General features: G+C 38.6%; 1 protein-coding gene across 1 annotated transcript in view; it reads right to left on the reverse strand.

Moving 5' to 3' along the window:
• Positions 1-24952, reverse strand: part of cntfr (ciliary neurotrophic factor receptor) — a 291630-nt gene that overhangs the window by 230977 nt on the left and 35701 nt on the right. The window contains exon 2 of the mRNA XM_055019226.1: positions 13148-13188. The gene's annotated coding sequence lies outside the window, so the exon portion shown is untranslated. The remainder of the gene's footprint in view (positions 1-13147; positions 13189-24952) is intronic.

Below are 24952 nucleotides of genomic sequence, written 5' to 3' on the forward strand. Positions count from 1 at the left end.
TTTTCCAATCTATCTCTGATTTTAATCTCCCTCACGGCTCTGAACCACTGATTAGCATCTATAAATCCTTGAGTGAGATTCTGTATTTAGGAATGCTCATTTTCCCCATCTAGCCATAAAAGCAGATAACGCATTAGCCAGGAAGAGAACTTTCATCACATCCCTTCGCTTCATTGTGAAAAACTGTGTTATGCCTCAGAGTCATTTCTTTCATTAAGGAACCTGGGTCATTATTGGCCCAAGTATAACGAAACTCACAATTGAAATCCTTCATCTCGAATACATTCAATAATAATGGGGTATTATTCCCCATTTTATTCCTCTACATTAAATAATACTATTCCCAGAGCCCATTAAGAAACTTAATCACCATGGGATGAAATACACTGCAGAGAGATAATTACAGTTGATGATATTCACAGATAATTCACAGATAAGATGATTCTTTCTCCCCGTCTTTCTTTTAACTTTACTTTCTGCGGTTTCTTCTGCAGCTGCCAGGCTCACCGCTATCTGTCTGATTTTAAAACTCCAGGAAGCCGTGATTGAAAAAAAAAATGTGTCAGAGGAAGAAAGAGGAGAAGATAAAAAGAGGTGAAGCAGGATTTTTTTTTAAATGAAAGACAAAAGGTATAAAAATAGACACGAGGGAGGCAGAACAATAAATCATTTACAGACATATGCAGGGTAAGGTCATCAGGGTTTAAATATTCATTACGAGTGTCAAGTCGAAGCTTTTAGCTCTGCTGGGGTACAGTTTCTCCGCCTCATTTCATGTTTATGTTGGCTCAATTATGCATCAAAACCCATGTTAGAAATACACTTGTGTTTTGGTTGTTGTTGGAGCTCTTCCATGACAGAGTTGAAGGTTTGAATCCCACCAGTCACACCATCCACCCACCATTAGCAGGGACCGGTGCCATTTACATTTAAATCATTTCACTGAGATAATTCACAGCCATGATGCTGCGTGACATTTTAATGGAAAGTTTGTCCAGTGTAGGGATCAAATGTGTGATCTTTCCTTTACTGGATGATTTCTCTCTTAACGTTCACGTTTCTAGAGGTTTCCGCTCTAATCCTCAGAGATCATCACATAGAGATCCACTGTTTGGCTCAAAGACACTTCAGCAGGATCCAGAGATTAGACTGTTTCTGTTTCTGTGAAGGTTTGGTTTCTCAGCTCTGGTCCAAAAAAACAGGTGCTGTAATTTCTTAACTAGAATTTATTTGTTCCAAAAATGTTCTTAATTTTCTGCAATGATCTCACAAAGTTTTTAAAACTGTTTTTCAGTTCCCAGAATGTTCTTCTGAAAGACAGGATAACCAAATGATGCATTCAGAATGTTCTCCTGCTGTTATTATGTAACATTGTGGGAATGTTCTGTTATTTCAACAACATTCCCAAAAGATCCTCAGAACATTGCAGGTAGAACGTTCCATCTTTTTTAAGTACAGGAACATTTTATGTATATGAAGGAAAAAATCCTCTGACGGCTCAATAGCATCTAGAAAACATTTCCTGCACGTTTATTTGTGGATGTTCTTGTTCATGCTCTTCTGTAAGACAACCTGAGAACATCCTTTGAAGCAGAGATGTTGGGTATTAGTTCATTTTGAACCCTTTAGGAACATTATTTTAAAAAAACATTTAAACAGTCAGTGGGATTGGTCCCTGCTTGCCAGAATCACTCTTTCTGGTTTAAAATAAAGACTGAGGGGCCAAATATAGGTCATAAAAGTTCAGGTTTTCATCAAATGTCTGTCAAACTGTAAAAAAACAAACTGTTTACTTGTATTATTAAGCTGATATTAGATTAGATTTTTTGCGTTTTTGGAAGCAGGTATTATTATTATTTTATATATATAAATCCAACCTGCAGGAATCAGGCTCTAGTCTTTTGCTGGCTTGTTTTTCTACTTAAAGATGCTGTTTACTGCTGCTTGTGCCGTGATAAATGACAGCGTATTTGTGAAAAAAACTTGCAGATTTCTCTCCCCGGAGTCAGATATTTGCACCAAACAGCCACTCCTGTGCTTCTGTAAAGGTCACACTTGATTTACTGACATTATTGGTCATTTTAAGGCTGCATTTTAGCATATCTAAACTAGCAGCATCTTCTTAAGGATCTAAAATGTCACAAAGCATCTAATTCTCTTGTTCCATCTTCACTTGTAGCGCCACAGCTCCCAGTCCTGCACTTGTCCTTTCGTTCACCTCTCCTTTCATCTTCTCCAGTTTTCCATCTGCATTACTTCTTCCCCATGCCTTCCCTTTCTGTTCATTTATCGGTGGCTTTATCTACTCTGTATTCTCCAACTTTTCTGCTCTCCATCCATCTCTCCTCTTTCCTTATTCTCTTTGTCTCTGGGCTCGTCTCTCTGCTGGGTGTCCTGTTCCGTCTCTCTCTGGGAGCAGCAGACCTCCTGACGGCTCCGTATTGATCCTCCTATCTCCTCGCTCGCTCGCTATCTCTCTCTAGTTCTTTCTCTTTCTGTCTCTCTCACACACACACACTCTTGTACGTGCACACACACATGCATTCACATGCATTAGGGTGACAGGATAAAAGGGTGTGCACGCTCCGAGGCGAAGCCGGTTAAACAAGAGACCAGAGGCTCTCAGCTTGTGGAGAACGTACGAAGAACAGAAACACTCAACAAACCGATGCTGCAGCTTTATCTCCGAGAGGAAAATTACTATTCCGTTTATTTACAATAAGCTTTCTTTTATATTTTATTTTTTTGTTATCTGCCGTGTGAAATAACGTGAATGTTGGACTTGTGGTTGAAACCTTCTTCAGCTGAAGGCAACCAGCAGCTCTGTGAAAGAAAAAAATTCTGGATAATAATTCTATTTATAAGCTTCACCTTGAGGGAGGGGGATACTTGAGTCTAACTGGAAATTCCTTGTTTTCTCCTTAAAAGACTGTTCAAGCAAAGCTGCCTCGTGGATTCGTGTTTAGGAGAACACTTTGTAAAACATCTGTGAACAGAATGGAGAAAAAAAAAGAGGTGAAGTTGGGACCCGGGTGTTTGATCAGCTGCTTTTATCCCCCGTTATCTCCACTTCTGCAGGGTTTAAGTTGCCAACAGACACTTGACTTTTCCCATATCTAATAACATAACATAACAGCGTGGTGCCAATCCGATTAAGCATCTTTATGTGAAGCACCTGCCACGAGTTCATATCATTTCAAATGTCTTTCAGTCCTCTTTGCTTCTTTTTCTGTTTCTGTTTGTCACACTGGACACCAAAAATTAAGTGCTAGAGCGCACCAATCTCTGACTGACAACTATGCATCACTATTTCTATTTAAATCCTGCATATGAAGCAGATTTTTATACTTGTTTTTTCATGATTTTTAAAATCACAGCATAACAACCGATAAATAACCACAACTCAAAATGTTTCCTATGTTTTAGTGCAAAGAAGTACATTCTGAAAATCCTTTTTTTTTTTTTTTTTTTTTTTTTTTAAGAAAAATAAATTCAATTTCAGCAACATTCAGTCTCAGTTTATCATTTCCACATCACAACTTCCAGATCACAGAGTGTCTACAAAAGAACACAACATTTAGTCATCTGGAACTGAATGATACTGTATTTTACTTTAGAAAAGACAAAAAATAACAAAAACAAGACAAAATATTACAAAAATGAGACACAAAATGATAAAAAATTAGATAAAAAGTTACAAAGTGATAAAAAATGGACGTCACATCACAAAAAATTACAAAAGCGTGAAACAAAACGACAAAAACGATATATAAAACGATGAATAAAGCAAAACACAAAATGACAAAAAAAACACGAGACAAAAATGAAACACGAAACGACAAAACTATGAAACAAACGACAAAACATACAAAAAAACCCAACAAGACAAAATATGACAAAAATGAGACAAAACGACAAAAGAACAATGAACAACCTAGTATTTTACTTCATGATCAAAACAACTTGTCATGGTCTAGAAATGATTTTAAATTTATAGTTTTACTAATTTACAATCTGCAGTTAATGTCTTCTCTGGAATTTTTACACTTTGAGGACCGGATTGGACCCTCTGGAGGACCGCTTTTGGCCCACGGGCCGCATGTTGGACACCCCTGCTCTACAGTAAAGTAAGGTTGCTCTATAGATATTACCGGGGTAAAGTTCGCTTATGCATGGACAAAAGAGAAAGAATCAAAGAAAAATTATGCCATGTTTCCTTTGTGAATGTATAAAGTAAACTCTTTGTGTTTCTCTTTTGCAGTGACTGAGCTCTAGCATGTCACTAAGAGGCTGTCAGCTTAGCGTGACGCTGCACTGCAGACGTGCTGACATTTTGAGTTTTACTTATCATTTTCTCACCATCGGTCCAAAAGCCAGACGCATAAATGTTCTCTTCAAGCACAACAGGCTTGCAACGCTCCAGTGACCTGAGTTTATTTGTGTGAGATCAGATAAAATAAAACCAAACTAAACTAATTCTGTGCTCATGTTACACTACGGCTGCTTTCCAAAACCAGTTTGTAGCCGCTGCAGGGCGTGCTCGGAATGGAGATTAACCCTCCTGTTGTCTTCATTCACGGGCATCAAAAAATATTGTTTCCTTGTCTGAAAAAAATCTAAAAATTTGGCAAAAAAAATCCCCAAATTTCTGAAAATTTGCAAACCCTTCAGGAAGAAGATTATAATAATTCCTTAAGTTTCCCTTAAAAGATTTATTTTAAAAATCCACCAAATTTGGCAAGAAAATTCTTGTAAATATTTTCAAAAAATGAGTAAAAATCTTCCAAAAAAAATTCTAAAAGTATCTAAAGTGATTCCATATATATCAGTAAAACTTCTAATATTTTCTTTAAGAACATTCACAAAAAAATCTACCAAAATCCAGCGAATTTCATTACATTTTTAACATTTCATTTTTTCCATGAAAAAATGTTCAAAAATTTCCCAAAAATGTTGAAAATGTGGACATCAGAAGTTTCACTGTGAAAAAATATTTTTTTCCACATTTTCAAACTTTAAAACGGGTCAGTTTTGACCCGCAGGACGACACAAGGGTTAAACCACAGATAATCCTTTGAACACAAAAAAAAGGCATGATCCTTTCAGAATAAGGGCGCCTGCACACTCGTTTCAGACGGGCAACACGACGCCCACCATGGTGCTGTTAGCGCCGTGCCCGATCCACTGCACCCCGAAGCTAACAAGAGCCTGTCAGGAATCGATACCTGGCATGAAAAATGATGTGACTTCCAGCTGCTGCGGCCACATCAATCACGGTATTACCATTAGCTCATCTCCTGTGTCGCAGCATTCCCTCTCCCTCCTCTCCTTCTCCCCCTGCCAGCTCAGCGGATGCCTCTTGTCACAGCTCCTATTTCAGCCTTCTGAAGTTTCCTAATTGATCGCAATTAGAGCTGCTACAGAGCAAAAGGGATGGAAGGAGGGGGAGGAGGGGCGGCCAGACAGACAAACGGAGATGTGTGTGGACGGAAAGCGAACATGCGTGTGCATACATGTGTTTATGTGACACGCACATGCACGTAAAGTGATTAAAATCAATGAGGCTGTTTTGAGAGTGATTCTATTAGCAAGTGGACACCGTTTGACCACAGACTGCTCGGCTGTTAACACAAGACACAGGAGGAGGGAAGAGAGAAAACAAGGAAAAACAAAACAGACTCAGCGAATGAAAAATATTAAAATAGAGACTGGGAATTAGACACAGAAAGACAGGGGAGCTGTTTATTTGCTTATTAGAAATGCAATAGAAGAAAAACTGACACACCGCTGACTTTAAAGTTGAATTATTTATGCTACTGAACTTGTTTAAGTTCTACATTAACAGAGGGTTAAAAGGATTTCACTCTGATTCAGTTTGACAGATGAACACAGGAGTTTGGGTTTTGCTTCCCTTTAGGTACAGTTGTTCAAACCTGGCAACCCAGCGTCTTTAGGATGTTGCATAGAGGCACATCAGGATTTGTAGCTGTTAGGTTTAAAATGTCATAAGAAGATTGTCTAATGCCATTTATATCTCCACAAGATTGGGATTTAACTTTTACTGACAAACAACACTGGCAGTAAAAGTTTGAAATGTCTTCAGGTGACATCAGCAGTACACTAGAATCTAGCCAACTGCATCAAAGTTTATGTAAAGCAGTAAAAAAAAATATTTAAAAATGGGTTCTGTGCTTGTGAAACCACAGAGACCAGTGTTATTAATCATTCAGCTACATTTTTATGATTAAAAAACCTCTTCAAGTTTATAAAATTAGGATTCTAATCATGAAAAATGAGCAGTATTATCTGGAGGCAGGAGTTTGTTTTAAGCAAACCAAACAGAAAAGATGTTAAATCAGAAATATGTAGATGTGGAACATTTTCATCACATGTGATGACACATTAAATGATCTACTGTAATAAACTAAAACACAGCCATCGGTGAGGATATACTGCAGATGTTGGCTGCAGATGTTGGCAGAATGGGAGGATGAAGGCTTGGTGCATCTCCATTTACCAGCTGCAGATTATTGTTGAGTACGAATGAAAGCTGATAAAATGCTAACTGTACAGACGGTTTCTTGTGTTTGTCCATCAGCGAGACCAATGAAAACAGTCACTTTCTTCTTGTCGTGATTCTAGAAAACATATCTAGAGAAACCTCACGCTACAGAGTAAAAAAAAAATAAAAATAAAAAAATGTTGTTTTTATGGTAAAATTCCAGCAGCTGTGATCACCAGAACGCTGCTGTATAATTATAGTAAAACATTTTCTACATTTACGGTAAAGAAATGTGTGATAATTGTTGATTTTATGGTTAAAAAATGTGCTTCATTCCATATTTTACTGTAAAAAAAGTTTTAACCTTTAAAAATTTGAAAATTTACTTGAAAATACTGCGTATAGTAAAGTGTGTGCAACTTATTATAAATATTACAGCATTTTTCCATCATCAGCCCAACAGTCAGGGCATTTAACATTAAATATGTATACTGTTAGCAAAAATTGGAGTTAAAATTGTCATAAATATTAAAGCATGTCTGTTATTGACACAAAAGTAACAAATTGTATTTTTTTTACATGTAATAAATGCAGAAATTGTTACTTTTTATAAATATTGCAGCATTTGTCCATTATCAACACAACAATATGTACATTTAACTGGGAAAAACTGGATTCGTTTTGAGAATTTAATGCAAAAATTACATTATTGTTCTACATATTACCCCATTTTTCCATTAAAAACTGAGCAGGAGTTGGTAAATGTATTTTTTCAAGAGAAAAAAAATCAAAAAAACACATTTTTCTCCTGACTACTTACGGTGATTCAGTGTTATATAAACGGGATCAAACTGTTTTAGAGTTTACAGATTTTTACTGTCATGGGTTGACAGTTTTCACCGTAAAATGCATAAACATTTTTACAGTGTGATGAACTTGCTGGATGAAGGCGTAGATAGCAGCAGATATATATTCTGCTTCTGCAGCAGGTAGTGTAAGTCATGATTAAGTGGGATGCAATCTAGTTTTGTTATCGTGTTATCTGACATTCTAACTCCACAATTTAAACCTACATCTCAGTATTTCCTTTATGTGGACACACCTGGCTGAAGTAGAGGTGGAATAACACCAAGAACCTTGCATGGAGTCCAGCACTCATGATTTCTGGCAGCAAGAAGGGTAAAAAAAACCTTTGCACTGAGAGATACAGTCAAAAAAAATCAAGATAGAGATGAGTTGGGATAAAATCAGAAGAGGCAGACAGACAAATGTGGCAGTCAGGACCGAGGGAGACGGAGAGCGAAGGATTTGTAAGAGAGAGATAGAGAAGCAGATGACCAAGAGGAAGAATAACAATGGTGCCAAAGCCTCTTCCATCCTCCTTGCAAACGTCCCTGATCCCTTTTTTGCTCTCATTTAAATTCCTCTCCATTGTCATTGCAATCCAGGCCTAACCCCCCACCGCCTGGCAAACAGACACGCACACAGACACGCACACAGACACACACACAAACACTGGTGGATGCTGGAGAACACATGCATTGACCTCCATGAGCCGGCGGGATCGTCACACATCTCCACTAATCCCTATCAATGGGCACGCACATGCACACACCGGCAATGTTTGCTGGGGAGATAGGCTCGAGTTTCCCCCAGACTGCGGATGACCCTCGCCGTACTAACATGGCTGGGGAATAGCGAGCAGCTTGTCACCGAGCATCCAGCGTCTTGTCAGCAGCACAAGGGCAGCCGGGCTAGCTCAGCGGTCAGCCTCGCCTTGTCAACATGGATAATTGATAGGGCTAACTTTATTCTGTTCCTCGGCTCGCCGTTCTCTCGGTCAACAGCGCCTGAGAGCTCAGAACAGAAACACTAGCAGCTTCTCAAAGTCCAGGAAGAATTTTTAATAGGACACTTCTTGGATTTTACACCAGGACTGTTCAGACGTCCACCAAGGACCGAACACTTCATTCAGAAGATGTTCAAGGGTGTCTGTGTGCATCCTCCACATTTTTAAACCAGCTCTGAGGCCATGCAGAGACACATAGAGCTGATTTTAACCCTCCTGTTGTCCTCATTTACGGGTACTAAAAAATACTGGTTCCTTGTCTGAAAAAAAAAATCCCAAAATTCAGCAAAAAAAATTCCCCAAATTTCTGAAAATTACAAAACCTTCAGGAAGAGCATTACAATAATTCCTTAAAAGTTTCCTTATAAAGTTTTATTAAAATAAAATTCTTGTAAATGTTTTCAAAAAATGAATAAAAATCTTCCAAAAAAAAATCCTAAAAATATCTAAAGTGATTCCATATATATCAGTAAAACTTCTAATATTTTCTTTAAGAACATTCAAAAGCGAATTTCGCTGGATTTTGGTTGATTTTTTTTTTTTGTGAATGTTCTTAAGAAATATTTTTTTATCCATTTCTTTTTTCCACCAAAAAACGTTCAAAAATTTCCCAAAAATGTTGAAAACATGGCCATCAAATATTTCACTGTGAAATTCTATTTTTTTCCCCACATTTTCAGACTTTAAAACAGGTCAGTTTGACCCGCAGGACGACTCGAGGGTTAAACCACAAATAATCGTATGAACACAAAAAAGGCAGGATCCTTTCAGAATATGGCCATCTGCAGACTCGCTGGACTATTCCACGATGTGTTCTCCACTCCGTCCCACCAGAGAAGCACTTGTGACTTTGAAACACCTCCTGCTGCTGTATTGTTAACATGCAACGTCTGCAGAGCTGCCAGGCAGCAGCACAGGGTTAGAAAGAGAACATCCTGTCAGCACATAGCCGGGTTCATACAATCCCTGGGATTATCACTTTCTTGTCAACACTTCCAGGTCACAGAGATGCAACCGACACTGATCTCAGTGCTGCCTTGACGACGTACAAACACATCTGGACTGTAAACGAAGCCGACGATCATTCCAGTGTAGTATCATGGATGATTTATTCCCTGCCTTGTCAACATCATGTCAACTATGCCAGGTCAGAGATAGAAAGTACTGCAGCCTCTACAGCATCTGTAGAGCAGGTTTGTTTAATGTCAAACTCACAAGAACAAGCCAATCAGTATATTGCAGACTGGGCTTTTTTCATCCTACAGTCGGGCTGTGGTGGTTTGAAATGAGAGCAGTTGTATTTCCACTTATATCAAACACAGAAACAGCTGACAGAATAATCTGTAGCGGCATATTGGTGATTAGCACAGGATATCTGGAGAAAGGAAGGAACTGGACGGCCAAAAGTTTTCGAATCATTTGCAGAATTGTGTGGATGACAAAATTAACACCATGCACATCATTGTAGACATGGAAAGCAGGGGTTGCAGATGAGGTTAAACTCCAGATTAGCAGGTTTCACAGTGACTGATGGCTGCAAAAGAGGAACAAACACTTCCACTAATTAGTATACAGACTGAAGTTTTTCTTTGACTGTAGACAAAGGTGCTCAGAGTTGCATCGGTAGATCACGTCATGCAAAATGCCTATTAGCTCCACAAATACAAACAGGAAGATGTTTCCATTTGTTTCCATATATTTTAGGATGCAAATTCAATTAATCCTGATGTGATTTGCTCACGAAGACTCCGGGTATATTCTAGAACTTCTCTTTCATTCTCCCTTAAAAATGGATTATTTTAAAAATTGAAAAATGCTGTGTGACATCTCCCCATGTCCGATGGTGACGAATGAACTCTATTAAGAGCTGCTGGGGGCGAAATGAAAAGATTATTAGCTGTTCTAAAAAGGAACAAAAACACATCCTGATGCTTGACATAATGAGCGAACGTGGACGAGCTCTCAGGTCATTTTGAATCCATTAGGGCAGGACAGGCTCTTAGGTAACACACACACACGCGCACGCACACACACACACACACACACACACACACACACACACACACACAGACACACAGACACACAGACACACACACCTATACTCACAGACGCACACACAATGCACACACGTTGGGAAAGAAACAGTGGAAGCTAGAATGACACACAAACACACAAAAAGGGAAATACGGCCATAATTGCAAAACCTAAAAGTCAATTTCAAAGTCAATTTTATGCCAAAATGCATTTTCAAAATACATCAGGAAGTGGTGCAGGGAGCGGCGTGGACAAATCAGCGTCAATATAATCTTTAAAACAAAAAGCGTGTGTGTCTGCTGCAAAGAAGAGTCTGTGTGTGTGTGTGTGTGTGGGTGTGTGTGGGTGTGTGTGTGTGTGTGTGTGTGTGTGTGTGTGTGTGTGTGTGTGTCTGAAGGTGATTCTGGCGACAAGGCGACCCGGAGGGATCAAAACACACTCTCTCACGTTACCCATGACCCCACACACACTGTCAGCAGCAGGAATTCACAGAGCTGCATGTTAGCGGGCACATTTACAACGATAAAAGGAACATACTGTTAAAAGAAAAGGCTCTTAATAGGTGGAGTATCTCACGTCTGCAGCTTTAAGAATCAGGAGGTTCAATCTGAAGCCGCCGCATAAACACAGTGACAGGTCTGAATGTGTTCAGCTCTGGGACCGAGTTAAACACATGGAATCCAGTGCAGCTGAGTTAAAAAATGTCAACAAATACATCTTTAATGCAGAGCTGTGTGGCAGTTTGTCTCCAAAATACTTCTAAAAAAGTGAACGGAGGACCTGAGAACTGTTTTTTAGCTTGTGTAAAGTTGCATTTCTTTTTCTGGCGCTGCTAAAACAAACGACACGAGTCCAATCACAGGAAAAGTCTAAGAATCACAGGAAAAGACATGATGGTGTCTCAGTAGAAATTTAGAAAATGTTGCTGCACAAAACAGCCAAAAGCTTCAATGCAACCATCAGTTTATCTACAGTGAGGTTGAGGTTGGAGGAAATGTGACGTTTCAACCTCCACCAAAAATATAGTTTGCATTGATTTGCTGCTCAGTAAATTAACTAAAAATGCAGCTACAACTGTGACCTCTAAAGGCACAAAACAAACAATGTTGTCAACAACAAATATGAATAAATATGTGCAGTTTTTAGTGCCCCTGAAAAGCTGCAAATTCTTCCCCATATCAACAAATACTGACTGAAAAAATAAACACTATAAAACATGTCTAACAACGTTCAGGTATATTGAGAAGGACTTTTAACCGAGGATGAAGTAAACGCTGGACCGTCCTTGAAGCCCTGGAAAACCAATAAAATGTTGCTTAAAGCAGAATAACATTTTAAGTCCTGACATTTCCTCAGCAGCACCGTTATGAAATACAAACAATAGCTTCATAAGAGATGTGAGAAAAATGGATTTCATGTTGAGACTGGAGTAACCCGACTTTAGGAATAATTTACGGCCAACCCATTAACATTCTGACCTGTAGCAGACCCACAGACCTTCAGTCTCCTGAAGTTCAGTCCTGTAAGGTTTCCCTTCATGATTCTGAACCTCAGCTCTTTGTTTATCGTGGTTACACGACGTGCCGACGGGGAGGGAATAAAATCTTGAACTCAGTAACGATCACGGCTAAAACAGTGAGTAATTAGGCTGCGTTCCACCTGTTTGTCACCTGAAGCGTCTGCGGGTTCATGTCCTCGGTTCAAAGCCCCCAAAAATGTTTGTAATTTACGGTGAAAAACTGTCAATCCATGACGGTAAAAATCTGTAAACTCTAAAACAGTTTGATGCCATTCACAAAAAAATCAACCAAAATCCAGTGAATTTTGCTGGATTTTGGTTGATTTTTATGTGAATGGTCTTAAGAAACATTTTTAACATTTCTTCTTTTCCACCAAAAAATGTTGAAAATGTGGACATCAGAAGTTTCACTGTGAAAATTTTTTTTCCCACATTTTCAAACATTAAAACGGGTCAATTCTGACCCGCAGGGCGACACGAGGGTTAATGGCCCCCTGGGGACAAATGAAGTTTTCTGAATGTGAATTTAACTTCAGCTGCGGTTCTGTGAGTGAATAAAAGTGCTGGACGTCCCTGCATGTAACCCTGAGTCCTGAGCTGTCAGGATGAATGCATGGCCGTGGCCTGCCAGGAATCTGGATGTCTGTCTACGTGTGTGTCCGTGCCGTCTGCGTATTTCCTTCAGGAGGTTGTGTGTGTGTGTTGTGTGTAACGTCTGCATGCCTGCTGTGTCCGACTGTCGACGTGTGTGTTGCTGGCATTTCTGCCCAGAGGAACCCTACACTCCACCACACAGGCCTTTCAACGTCCGCCACGCCGGACACACACACACACACACCCACACACACACACACACACATCCCACTGCTGACACACGCATGTCACCACGGCAACCAGATACAGCCAGAGACACGCCACCGTCAGAGAAGCAGGGACCACCATACCGGGGGTTAAAACCAACTAAAAGCACCTCCACTGATGATCTGTTGTTGCAGAAACTAAACGAGTTCTCAGTGTTTCTGTGGTTTTTCACAAATTGTCGATTTCAACCGTCATCTTCATGATGGTAGGAAAAAAAAATTAAAAGATGATGCAGACGGCAAAGAAGAAATAACACCTCTGTGCTACTTTCTAAAGAAATGAAATCAGTTTCAAGGCTCCAAGCACAAAGAAGAAAAGCAAAGTCGAAACAAAAACCACCGAATGGCACAGAGCTCAATTCATAGAAAAGATCTGAACTTACCTTGGACAGGACAAAATGTCACCGTGTTCCTCTGCTTCACCCTGAAAAAAACATAAAAAACAACCTACAGTTACTCACTGCAGCCAGAGAACATGTGCTGAGATCAGAATATGACAATGTGAGATGATTCAGCAGTCAAAAAAGACCCCAAAAACACACACAAAAAAGCAGATTTAGGTTTCTCAAAATCTAGTCACAACCTCTAAAGCAGTAGAGGTGTCCAACATGGGGCCCATGGGCCAAAAGCGGCCCTCCAGAGGGTCCAATCCGGCCCCGAAAGTGTAAAAATTCCAGAGACGACATTAACTGCAGATTGTAAATTAGTAAAACTATAAATTTAAAATCATTTTTAGATCATGACAAGTTGTTTGGATCATAAAGTGAAATACTAGATTGTTCATTGTTCTTTTGGCATTTAGTGTTTCATTTTTGTAATATTTTGTCTTGTTTTTTTGTCGTTTTTTGTCTTTTTTGACATTTGTCTCATGTTTTTGTCGTTTTGTTTCTTGTTTTTGCAACGTTGTTTGTTTTTGTCTCGCTCGTGTTTTTTCTCTTACTTTTGTCATTTTGTGTTTTGCTTTATTCAGTGCTTTGTGTGTCGTTTTTGTGTTTTGTCTTGCTTACGTTGTCTATTTTTTTGTCGTTCTGTTTTTTGCTTTTGTCATTTTTTGTCTCGTTTTTGTCGTGTCTTTTTTTTGTCGCTTAGTAACTTTTTGCCTAATTTTTTGTCTTTTTTATTTTGTTTTGTATTGTCTGTCTCATTTTGTTTCTCTCTTTTGCCGTTTTTTGTCTTGTTTCTGTCATTCTGAGTCTCATTTTTGTAATATATTATCTTGTTTTTTTTGTTTTTGTCTGATTTGTCATTTTGATCACAAAGTAAAATCCTCTATGGTTCAGTTCCAGGTGACTAAATGTTGTGTTCCTTTGTCGACACTGTGATCTGGAAGTTGTAATGTGGAAATGATAAACTGAGGCTGAATGTTGCTGAAACTGAATTTATTTTTCTTCAGAAATTTCAGGTTGTTCATAATGTTTTGTAAAAAGATAATTCCTTAAATCCTTAAATGTGAAAATTTTTGCACTAAAACAATGGAAAAACTTAGGAGTTGTAGTTATTTCTAGGTTATTCTGCTGTGATTTTACTGGTCCGGTCCACTGGACATCAAACTGGGCTGAATGTGGAACCTGGACTAAGATGAGTTCGACATCCCTAATCTAAAGTACACTTATCTATACTATCAGTGAGGCTAGCATCTATTCTGTCCTCTATAGCTTTATCAAAAAGCAACAAATCCATCTGATGTAGTGCTGCAGGAAGGAGAGACAGTATTCTAGGATATTTTTTCTGACTGAAGAGCCACATAAACACGTGAAAAGTTAAAACACATCCGTCCTACATGCTGTCAGCCGCCGTCTCATCTCCACTCTGTGCTTTTCCCTCCTTCCTCCATCTGGTTTCTATTCTCTCCACCTGCCCATCAGTCTGCAGCCAGGGACAGGTGAGCCTATTACACGCTTCTCACACTGTCTGCTACACACACACTCACTCACACACACACACACACACACACACACACACACACACACACACACACACACACACACACACACACTAAACCACACAGGCTCCACTTCACGCTTCTTTAACTCTCCATGCACATCATCCAGATCTACCGCGCTGTAAAACGGCTGTTATCACGGCGACGTCACGCTGCTGATGAAGCGGTCCAGTGTCCTATATATATATATATATATATATATATATATATATATATATATATATATATATATATATATATATATATATATATATATATATATATATATATATATATATATATATATATATATATATATATATATATATAAAACTATCAGGTAATTCAGGAGAACAGAACAGATATAATGGAATTAAAAAGTTTAGCTCTGAAAGGAGACATTTGAGCTACAAGTCCAATTTAATAACAAGTACTGAAACTCTAACAAAGTCGATCTGACATGGAGCAGCATCAGATAAATAAATGAATCTTTTTCACTTTTAGTGAAAGAACTGGTGGCTTTAATTGAAAGTCCGTCAGGGTGTGATTTCATTCCACATTCAGGCTAAAACCAAAGCCAGTCAATGTGCAGTCAAACAGAACTCACAGTATTTGTTCTTTCCAAAGTGACAGTAATGTAATATCTGATCAATACTAGGCAGTCAACATTTACTTCTGCTGGCAGACAGGTTCTGGATGTCAGTCTAAGGGAAAGAAACTTTATTTACTGTTTGATATTTTCTTTAAAAAAAGACCTTGTAACCCAGTAAAAACAGATGCAGAGCAGTTGTAAAGTTAGCTACGGTACATAACTGTATTAGGAGCTCTTGTAGTGGAACTTTTCATCATTTTCTGGATTTACTGTGAGCTAAAACTGATCCTCTAAGGCAGTGGTGTCAAACATGCAGCCCGACGGACGACTTTGAAGTGTAAAAATTCCAGAGAAGACATTAACTGCAGATTGGAAATTAGTAAAACTATAAATTTAAAATCATTTCTAGACCATGACAAGTTGTTTTGATCATAAAGTAAAATACTGGATTGTTCATTGTTTTGTGTCTCATTTTTGTAATATTTTGTCTTGTTTTTGTAGTTTTTTGTCATTTTGATCATAAAGTAAAATCCTATGTCATTCAGTTCCATTTCAGGTTGTTCATGATGTTTTGTAAAAGATAATTTCTTAAAGGTGAACATTTTTGCACTAAAACAAAGGAACTATTAGAAGTTGTGGTTATTTACAGGTTATTATGCTGTGATTTTACTGGTCTGGTCCACTGGAGATCAGACTGGGCTGAATGTGGAACCTGGACTAAGATGAGTTTGACTCTCCTGCTGTAAGGGTTTCAGTTAAGACCCAACATTAAAACCATCTTTAAAGTGAAATCAGTTCCTAACTAGACATCAGTTACAGTATGAGCATTCAGGCTAGAAATGGTGTAACGATAAAACAATGAAGTTATTTCCTCACCATGTAAATCCTACTGGAATGACCGGAATCAATAGCTTATTAATCCTGTTGAGGTGATTTTAAATATTCCTCTCCCTCCTAGATTCCTCCTATAGTCGTTCACTTCAGTGAAAACTGTTTCCACAGACCCAGTTTCCTTATATTTTCCACCACAGATGAATTCTGACCTCGGCGTCACAGTTAGAGGACGTTTTGCTTGTTTTCCTATTTTGTTGCTGATTTTTTTCTTTATGCAGAGTCAAGGCAGTTTCTCTGGAGGCATCAGTGGCTGAAAGGCTATTTATTCATTTCCAGAATCCTTGCCTGTCGGCCTGCCTGCCTGGCTGCCTGGCTGGCTGGAGGAAGGACAGAGGTAGAATAAAGTGAGTTGAAGGGGGATTTGCTGATGCCGCCGTGCAGCAGCACTGCAGAACGTGCTATCATGTGAAACATCACCTTTTAGACAAGAACACACTCTCCCTCGTCTTGTTTGCCTCTCTTCCTGCCTGAATCTCCCCTGCTCTGTTGTTGTGTCTCTTTGCCTTTCTGTCTCTACACACTCACACAAACACACAAATATTCTTCTTTTTTTCTCCCTCCTTCTTCCAGACCTTGACACCGGCTGTATTTCCCCAATTCAGCACTTCTTGAACTCTCCGGATGACACAACAGGATTTCATGCCAGCTAAAACACACAAATAATCACAACAGGAAAAAAAGAAAAGTAACCCAGAATAAAAGCAGGCGAAATCAGCAAAAAGGAATCCCAGAAGGCCTCTGCAGCTCCAGATAGGACGCTGCTGCAGCATTAGCAGGCCGAGCTAAAATTATTTATGTGCAGAGAGAAAGCACGATTATGCAAGAAAGAGCAAAAGAGAATGAGAGGAGGAGCTCTATAAATAAATATATAAATCTATAAAAGCAGTGGCTACTACAGACAGAAGGATTAAAATAGATGAGAATGCCAGGAGAAGACTCTCAGAGATAATTACGGCCTCAGCATGTGTCTTTTCAACACCCCCATAGCAGCAGATCATCGAGTGCCACAGATATCCAGCTCTTACTTACTATATTTTAATAATATCTCATCGTAACGCTATAGCACAGCGCAGCGTGGGGGCTCTCAGTGGACAGACAAATCCTGGTAAAATCTCACAATCAGGCCTGAGAACACGCTACAGAGAGGAGACGAAATGTTTGATCAGAGACAGAAAAACAGGTAAAAGAGCCAGAAACCAAACGCTGAAGTCTCTTATTCTGGAGCAGGGGTGTCAAACATGAGGCCCACGGGCCGCATGTTGGACACTCCTGTTCTAAATGATAAACTGGCCTGATATTGTTGGAATTGCACTGACTTTTCTTAAAAAATGTCAGGTTGTTCATAATGTTTTTGAAAAAGATACTTCATTAAATGGGAACATTATCAGAATGCACTTATTGCACTAAAACAAGCTGGAGTTGTGCATATTTATCGGTTATTCTGCTGTGATTTTACTGCTCCGAGATGCTGATTCTGTACCTGAAACACCTCAAACGTCCACACTTTTAGCTTCTATTTTTGAAGCAGGACCACCACAAGAGGAGCGACATCACCTTGCACAAGCAAGCTAAAAATAAAGAGGGGGAATTAAAAGGTTACCCCGGCAGACTGACTCGTATAATCAATGGGAAATCCTGACAGCCACTGAACTGCACAAAAAAAATAAAAAATCCAATGTCAATTTAGCTTCCCTTCTGTTTCTCTGCCTGCTCTGTTCAAGCCGCTGCTATTATTAGCGAGCAGAGGATCAGGTTCAGAAGATGAAGTCTAAAGAGCGTGGAGAGAAAGTAGCTGTGGGCTCAGCGGGGGTTAAAGCAAAGGAAAACAGGCTGACCTTCCGGTTTGTTCACAGAATTCACTCACCAGTGACAGAATTATCACAAAAGTAAATTAACCGCACGCAACACGGCACGGCGTTGATCTAATGGAAGCAAGGAAGTCTTAAATTAATGATTTGTTTCAAGTGGTGTTCTGTTTATGTGCCTATTGTTTGGATTTAATAAGATGAAAAGACAATTTTATGGCAGGGTGGCGATGTGTACATCCAAGAGACAGCACAGAAGATGAGGATGCTAAGACGGAAAAAAAAGTTAGTATAGAAATCAGTAAAACAGCTAATCACTCTCAAAATATTTATACACTATATTATCTGTTCCATCCACAGTTATTCAGATGAAATGCTCTGTAACTTCAAACAGCATCTAGACCAGTGCTGAAGCATCTCTACCTGCAGCAGCTGAAGCTGGTCTCTAGTTTAACACTCTGAACCTCAGGTTTCTGGACATTTTGTGCCTCTTGTACATTTTTCCTAAGTGTAGACTTATTTGTTCACTCTAGTGTGTACTACTGCACCTCTTTAGAAACAACAAAACCAAAGGTAGAAGTGGAGAGGATTCAACAACAGTTATGCCATGAATCGGAAAAAAAGTCAGAAAAAAGAAGGTGGATTTCTCTGTTTAACTAAAATTAAAAAAAAATAAAAGAGAAATCAATACCTACGAGATGTTTCCAAGTCTTACCAATACTCCACATGCTGTAGATATTTAGGAACTTACATGTTTAATCAATTTCTATGCTTGTCTTCACGTAAATACAGCCTGCAGTTCAGCCGAGTTCAGCTAAATGTTTACAGCTGAGTAAATCTTGACTCATCAGTTGTGCTAAAATGTGCCAATTTTTTTGTTTTTGTTTTTTACTGATTCTGGTTTGAGCAATTTTTTTTTGGACAAATTGTGAAAGGAGACAAGTAGAACAAAAGCAGTCAGCGAGCAGAACTCCTCCAAGGCTGCTCAGTCGTAAGTCTTGATAAGTCCTCAGCAGTGGATTTGTAGTAGGATCACAATCATGTGATCTTCAGCAGGCAGCTGACGTAGTGTTCTCTTGTTGTCATGGTTACAGTGACGCCGTGCCGCTATCTGACAAAGGATTCAGACTATAAGCCGCATCACTGCCAAAATCTAATCACATGATGTAAAACAACCAAAATGTGACACCAAACCACCACAAAAGGATATAAAACAACCAAAATGAGATGTCAAATGAACTCATAAAGACGTAAAATGACCAAAGCACAACACAAAACAACCACAAAATGATGAAAAATGACTAAACTGGGACATAAAACAGTCTCAATATTTTAAGTGTAGGTTTCATGCAGTGGCAGTTGGAATGCTGAAAATCTGTTGTTTTAATACAGGTTCTAACTCTGATCAGTGGTATTTTGGTGTGTTCCTGCATCTTTAAAAACTTAGTGGTGGGTTTGCAGCGTCTTTCTGAGCTTTACTTGCTGTCATCTGGTGTGGGACAGAGCAGCGGGGAGATTTAAAATCCTCTACAAACATATGGAATAAAGTCAGAGGGGATAACACAAATGTGACGGTGCAAAAAAAAAAAAAAAAAACAACAAAAAAAATAAATGCACAGTTTTAGATGTCAGAGGTTAAAGAGCAGACTGGAGGCAGAGAGTTCAGACGATAAGCCTCATAATCTGCTTCATAACTGTCATCTGACATCACTGCAGCAGATGCTTTATGTTGGATGCTGTTCTGCTGGGATGGGTGGGGGTCTCCCTGTCATACTGTAGTCTGATGAGTGTTTATTATTCCATCACAGGAAGCGGTGGGGAGGATGAGGAGGATTCTCAGGACAAACCAGAGTGGTACATGTGTATGTGACGGCAAAAAGCAGCTGGTATAAAATGACACGACTTACTTTCTCATGTCAATGTGCCACAAAGTGAACATGTTGGCTTTTATGGACACATGCACTCTGCATACATTTGAAGGTTTCCCTGCTCAGAGAATGACCTTCCTCTACAAACAAGTACTAAGCCAGCTGAGACATGTTTTAAAGAATCCTTCTGCAGATTTCCTGCATGCAGATCGTGTAGTAACGACTAAAATATAATTTCACATCGACTGGGTATAAGATTAATATCTAAACTGGAAAGGAGTCACGGTTAGAACGCTCACACCCTGCAGGTTTTAGGTATTTGCATTTTAAATTTGATATACAGAAGGAAAGAATTCAGGCAACTTCTGTTGTAAGACATTATTTAACAAGTTCTACACCAGTAATTTACTTCAAATGAGAACATTCAGAACCAAATCATGACATTTTTAAGAAGAAAGAGGAAAGTAATGCTGCAGCTAGTCCTGATATTATCCCTTTATTTTGCTATTCCTTTACATCAGGGGTGTCCAACATGAGGCCCGTGGGCCAAAAGCGGTCCTCCAGAGGGTCCAATCCAGCCCTCAAAGTGTAAAAATTCCAGAGAAGACATTAACTGCAGATTGTAAATTAGTAAAACTATGAATTTAAAATCATTTCTAGACCATGACAAGTTGTTTGGATCAGAAAGGAAAATACAAGATTGTTCATTGTTCTTTTGTCGTTTTGTGTCTCATTTTTGTAATATTTTGTCTTGTTTTTGTTGTTTTTTGTCCTTTCTTGTCTGACTTTTGTCGTTTGTCTCATGTTTTTGTTGGTTTGTGTTTCCTTTTTGTCTCGATTGTATTTTTTCTTATTTCTGTCATCTTGTGTTTTGTTTCATTCATTGTTTTGTGGATCGTTTTTGTCGTTTTGTGTTTTTTTGTCTCACTTGTGTTGTCTTTTTTTGTTGCTTTGTAACCTTTTTGTCTTTTTTTTGTCTTTTCTTGTTTTGTTTTGTGTCATTTGTCTCATTTTTTGTTTCTCTTTTTTGTCATTTTGTGTTTCATTTTTGTAATATATCGTCTTGTGTTTGTTGTTTTTTAAAGTAAAATCCTCTGTGGTTCAGTTCCAGATGACTAAATGTTGTGTTCCTTTGTCGACACTCAGATCTGGAAGTTGTAATGTGGAAATGATAAACTGAGGCTGAATGTTGCTGAAATTGAACTTATTTTTCTTAACAAATTTCAGTTTGTTCATGTTTGGTAAAAAGGTAGTTAATTGAATGTGAACATTTTCAGAAAGTACTTTTTTGCACGAAAACACAAGAAAAATTAGAAGTTGTGGTTATTTCTAGGTTATTCTGCTGTGGTTTTACTGGTCCTTAACACTGGAGATCGAACTGGACTGAATGTGGAACCTGAACTAGGATGAGTTTGACTCTCCTGCTTTAGATGAACATCTTTCTCCCTCGTCTCCTGGTGTCAGTCATTTCAGTGTCCTCATCTGGAGCTCCATATCTGCCACAGACTCTGGGTTCATAGATTTTTAGCATCACATTGTCTCAGCTGTTAAAATGAGGTCATAGCAGAACAAAAGTGATTTGATTTTTTCATTGACATTGGAGTTTAGGTGATTAAAACCCTTAATTTACAGTCTCTCCTGTGCCTGACTCACTCGGTTTCACACACTGATAGGAGATTTACAGATGATGCTCCGGAAGGAGAACAGCCAATAGGGGTCAACAACTGGTCAAGGCTGCAGCCAATCACCTGCGAGTCTCACACAAGCTGGAGTAGCCACTAGACTTTATGTATTTACACACAAACATGTGCACACAAGCATGACTGAATGGAGCCGAGTGGTGATGAACACTTAGGATGGACGGATTCTAGTAGCAGGAAAGGAGAGAGCAGATATAGTGGAAGAAAATGCAGCAGTGTTTGACATTTTCAATAAAAACAACCTTTAATTTCACACCAGCACAGAAAAGAAGCCTGCATGCTCTCACTGATTCATTCATAATACCTGAAGTCATCTCTATTCACTACTGGGTGACATTAAAACAGCTACGTTTTGAGATAAAATGGTTGAATTACACAATCCGGTGATGATACAACTCAGAAAAGGTGAATTTTCAATGTCAGTCTTTCAAACAGAGCGTTGTTTGGTATTTTCAGGGCCAGCTTGGGTTTTGTATAAGGATGGCTGCACATTTTCATCACGAATATGAGTCAAAAATGTCTTTGTTGCCGTTTGTGAACAAAAAGCAGATGGTTTTCTGCTCTTCACAGTAATTCTTCGCAAGAAACATCAATAAAAGCAACCAAATTTCACTCACGACTGAGAAAGAGTTAATTTAACGTCAGCCTTTGACAGATCAGGAGTAGAATCAGGACAGTGTGCTTGTGCTTCGAAAGTCAGGGGAAAAATGTAAATGTCAAGGAAGCTGTCGTTGCTTGTTACTGGGAAATATTCGGGGCATATCACTTCTTACCCTGTAACTCTACACTTCTGTCAGAATCATGAGATGTGAGACGCACAAATCAGACGCCTTGTGGCGTTAGATATCCACCGTTTAGAAAATACAACACAGCACTTCAGAGATGCTCCAGCTGATCCTTATCGAGTGTTACGATTATTTTTGGCTTCGTTTTGTCAGTGTGATATGCTCTCGACTGTGTTTTTGGTTCATATGGAATATAATAAATTTAAAAGAGGAAATAAGAGGTTCTGCTGATGCAGGCATGGCATGCATTTTCTAACAGACAATCAGAAAACCTTGGATGACTGAAGCTATACCTGCTCTTTAACAAACTGACTGGAAGAAAAAACCTGCATGGTATCTATGGATCAACTAAATCAGCAGCAATGAGTGGCTGCCTTGTTAGCCTAAATGAATTATAAATAAAACCAAAACACTCGATATTTTATACTGAAACAATAACAACAAACTGACCAACATACACTTGTCTCCTGAAAATGGAACCATGTCCACTACGGTTCACAAGTTTGACAATTTCATGTTTTCCATGACAAATTCAAGCAACTCTGGGCATAAATTTGGAGTCATTTTAAAAAGGTTTTCAGCAAAATATCTAAAAACTGGAACCTTGTCTGGTCAAACTTTCCACACATCAGATTCTACTGATGCTAGAGCCTCAACAGTTGGTGAAATGTCGATGCACTTTTTAGTAGAAATATGGATCGTCCATAGATATACACTTACTGGAACTTTATGGACACACACCCACCTGAACTGAAGATTTTGCGCTTTTTTTCATTTTGAAGAACAAATAATTATTCATTGTTGTAATTTGGAACAATTTTAAGCCATTTTAGACAATCTTTATCTAAATTTGCACAAATCTGAATTATTTTGGGGCAAGTTTTGCATAATCTTGGATAATTTCAAATCATTTCAGACAATCTTTATCTTAATTTAAACAAATTTAAGGAATTTCCGACAAGATTCAAGTCGTCTTTGGTGAAATGTCAACAGAAATACAGAGAAGTCTGTATTTTAGTAGAAATATGGACCCATCCATACATATACACAAGAAGAACTTTATGGAGACACTAGACCAACCTGGATTGAATGTTTTGTACTTTTCCTCCCATTTTCAACAGCCCATGATTACTTACACTACCAGTAGTTTGGGTTCACCCAGATAATTCCATGTTATCTATGAAAACTCCCACTTTTATCCATGTGCTAACATAACTGCACAAGGGTTTTCTAATCATCAATGAGCCTTTCAACAGCATTAGCTAACACAATGTAGCATTAGAACACAGGAGTGATGGTTGCTGGAAATGTTCCTCTGTACCTCTATGGAGATATTCCATTAAAAATCAGCTGTTTCCAGCTACAATAGTCATTTACCACATTAACAATGTCTAGACTGGATTTAGCATTCATCTAATGGTGTCTTCACTGAAAAAACTGCTTTTATTTATTTTTTTAAAAAGGGCATTTCTAAGTGATCCTGAACTTTTGAACGGTTGTGTAAAAAAATACAGTAAAAAATAAAGTAAAAATATAGAAAAAATATAGTAAAAGTACAGCAAAATATAGTAAAAATACAGTAAAAATATAGTAGAAATACTGTAAAAATATAGAAAATTTATATTAAAAATACAGTAAAAATGCAGTAAAAATATAATGCAAATAAAGTAAAAATACAGTAAAAATACAGTAACCTATAGTACAGTATAGTATTGAACAGTAGCGTATATAATCCCAGAACAAGAACTACTGAGGATATGAAGTCAGCTACCATTCCTAGATTATGTACCACATTTGTTGTTAAGCTCTGATACAAACTGCAAACTGTAACGTTTCCACTTGAAGTTTTTTCAAAATTGGTCTGTTCCCACTGCCAGAAATAATGGATTCATCATGAAAGGATACTGATTTAATGCTTTTCTCCTTATGGAAGCAACACCGGTGATTATCTGACCAATGATGATGAGTTAAAATGAGAGCATATCGACCAACCAGTCAACCAGTCGGTGGAAACCTCAGTCCTCCTGCATTGACTCATGAGGTCAGCTAGTCCACGGCCGGTCCAACAACTCCTACATTTTGTGCACAAGTCTAAAAGCAATCTTACTTTACTGCAAATCAAGTTGAGAGAACGTCCAACGTGATAAAAAGGAGTTCCATCTTAAAGTTAAGGGAGAGACAAACTGAGAATAGCAAAGAGGGGAAAATAATAAATCCTCAAGCCAGTGAGAAGGACAAAGAGAAGAGAGAGGAACCCAGAGGGATGTTCAGTTGGAGATACTCAGTCTTCTCATCATCACCTCTGTACCACCACATGTAAATGCAGCCAATGAAAGAAATGAAGGAGGAAAAATGAAAATTCAGATTGTGTTCTCTCCTCAGGTAACAGCTGCCTGACATGGTTTGAACTGGGAGTGCACAGGCAGAGGGAGGAACGATAGAAAGTGGAATGAATTGAAAAGCTTCATTTAATAGATAAAAGAGGGAGGATAGGAGGCAGCTGACAAATACAGTCACATTTGGTGGAAAATGGACAGAAATGGATGGTGAAAGAAGGAGCACGGGGAGACTTGTTATTGTCTGGTCATGAGATTAAAAAAGAAAGTGATGCGATTGCAAAAAA

The sequence above is a fragment of the Amphiprion ocellaris genome, chromosome 17 (assembly GCF_022539595.1).
Source record: "Amphiprion ocellaris isolate individual 3 ecotype Okinawa chromosome 17, ASM2253959v1, whole genome shotgun sequence".
In the NCBI taxonomy this organism is placed as follows: Eukaryota; Metazoa; Chordata; class Actinopteri; family Pomacentridae; genus Amphiprion; species Amphiprion ocellaris.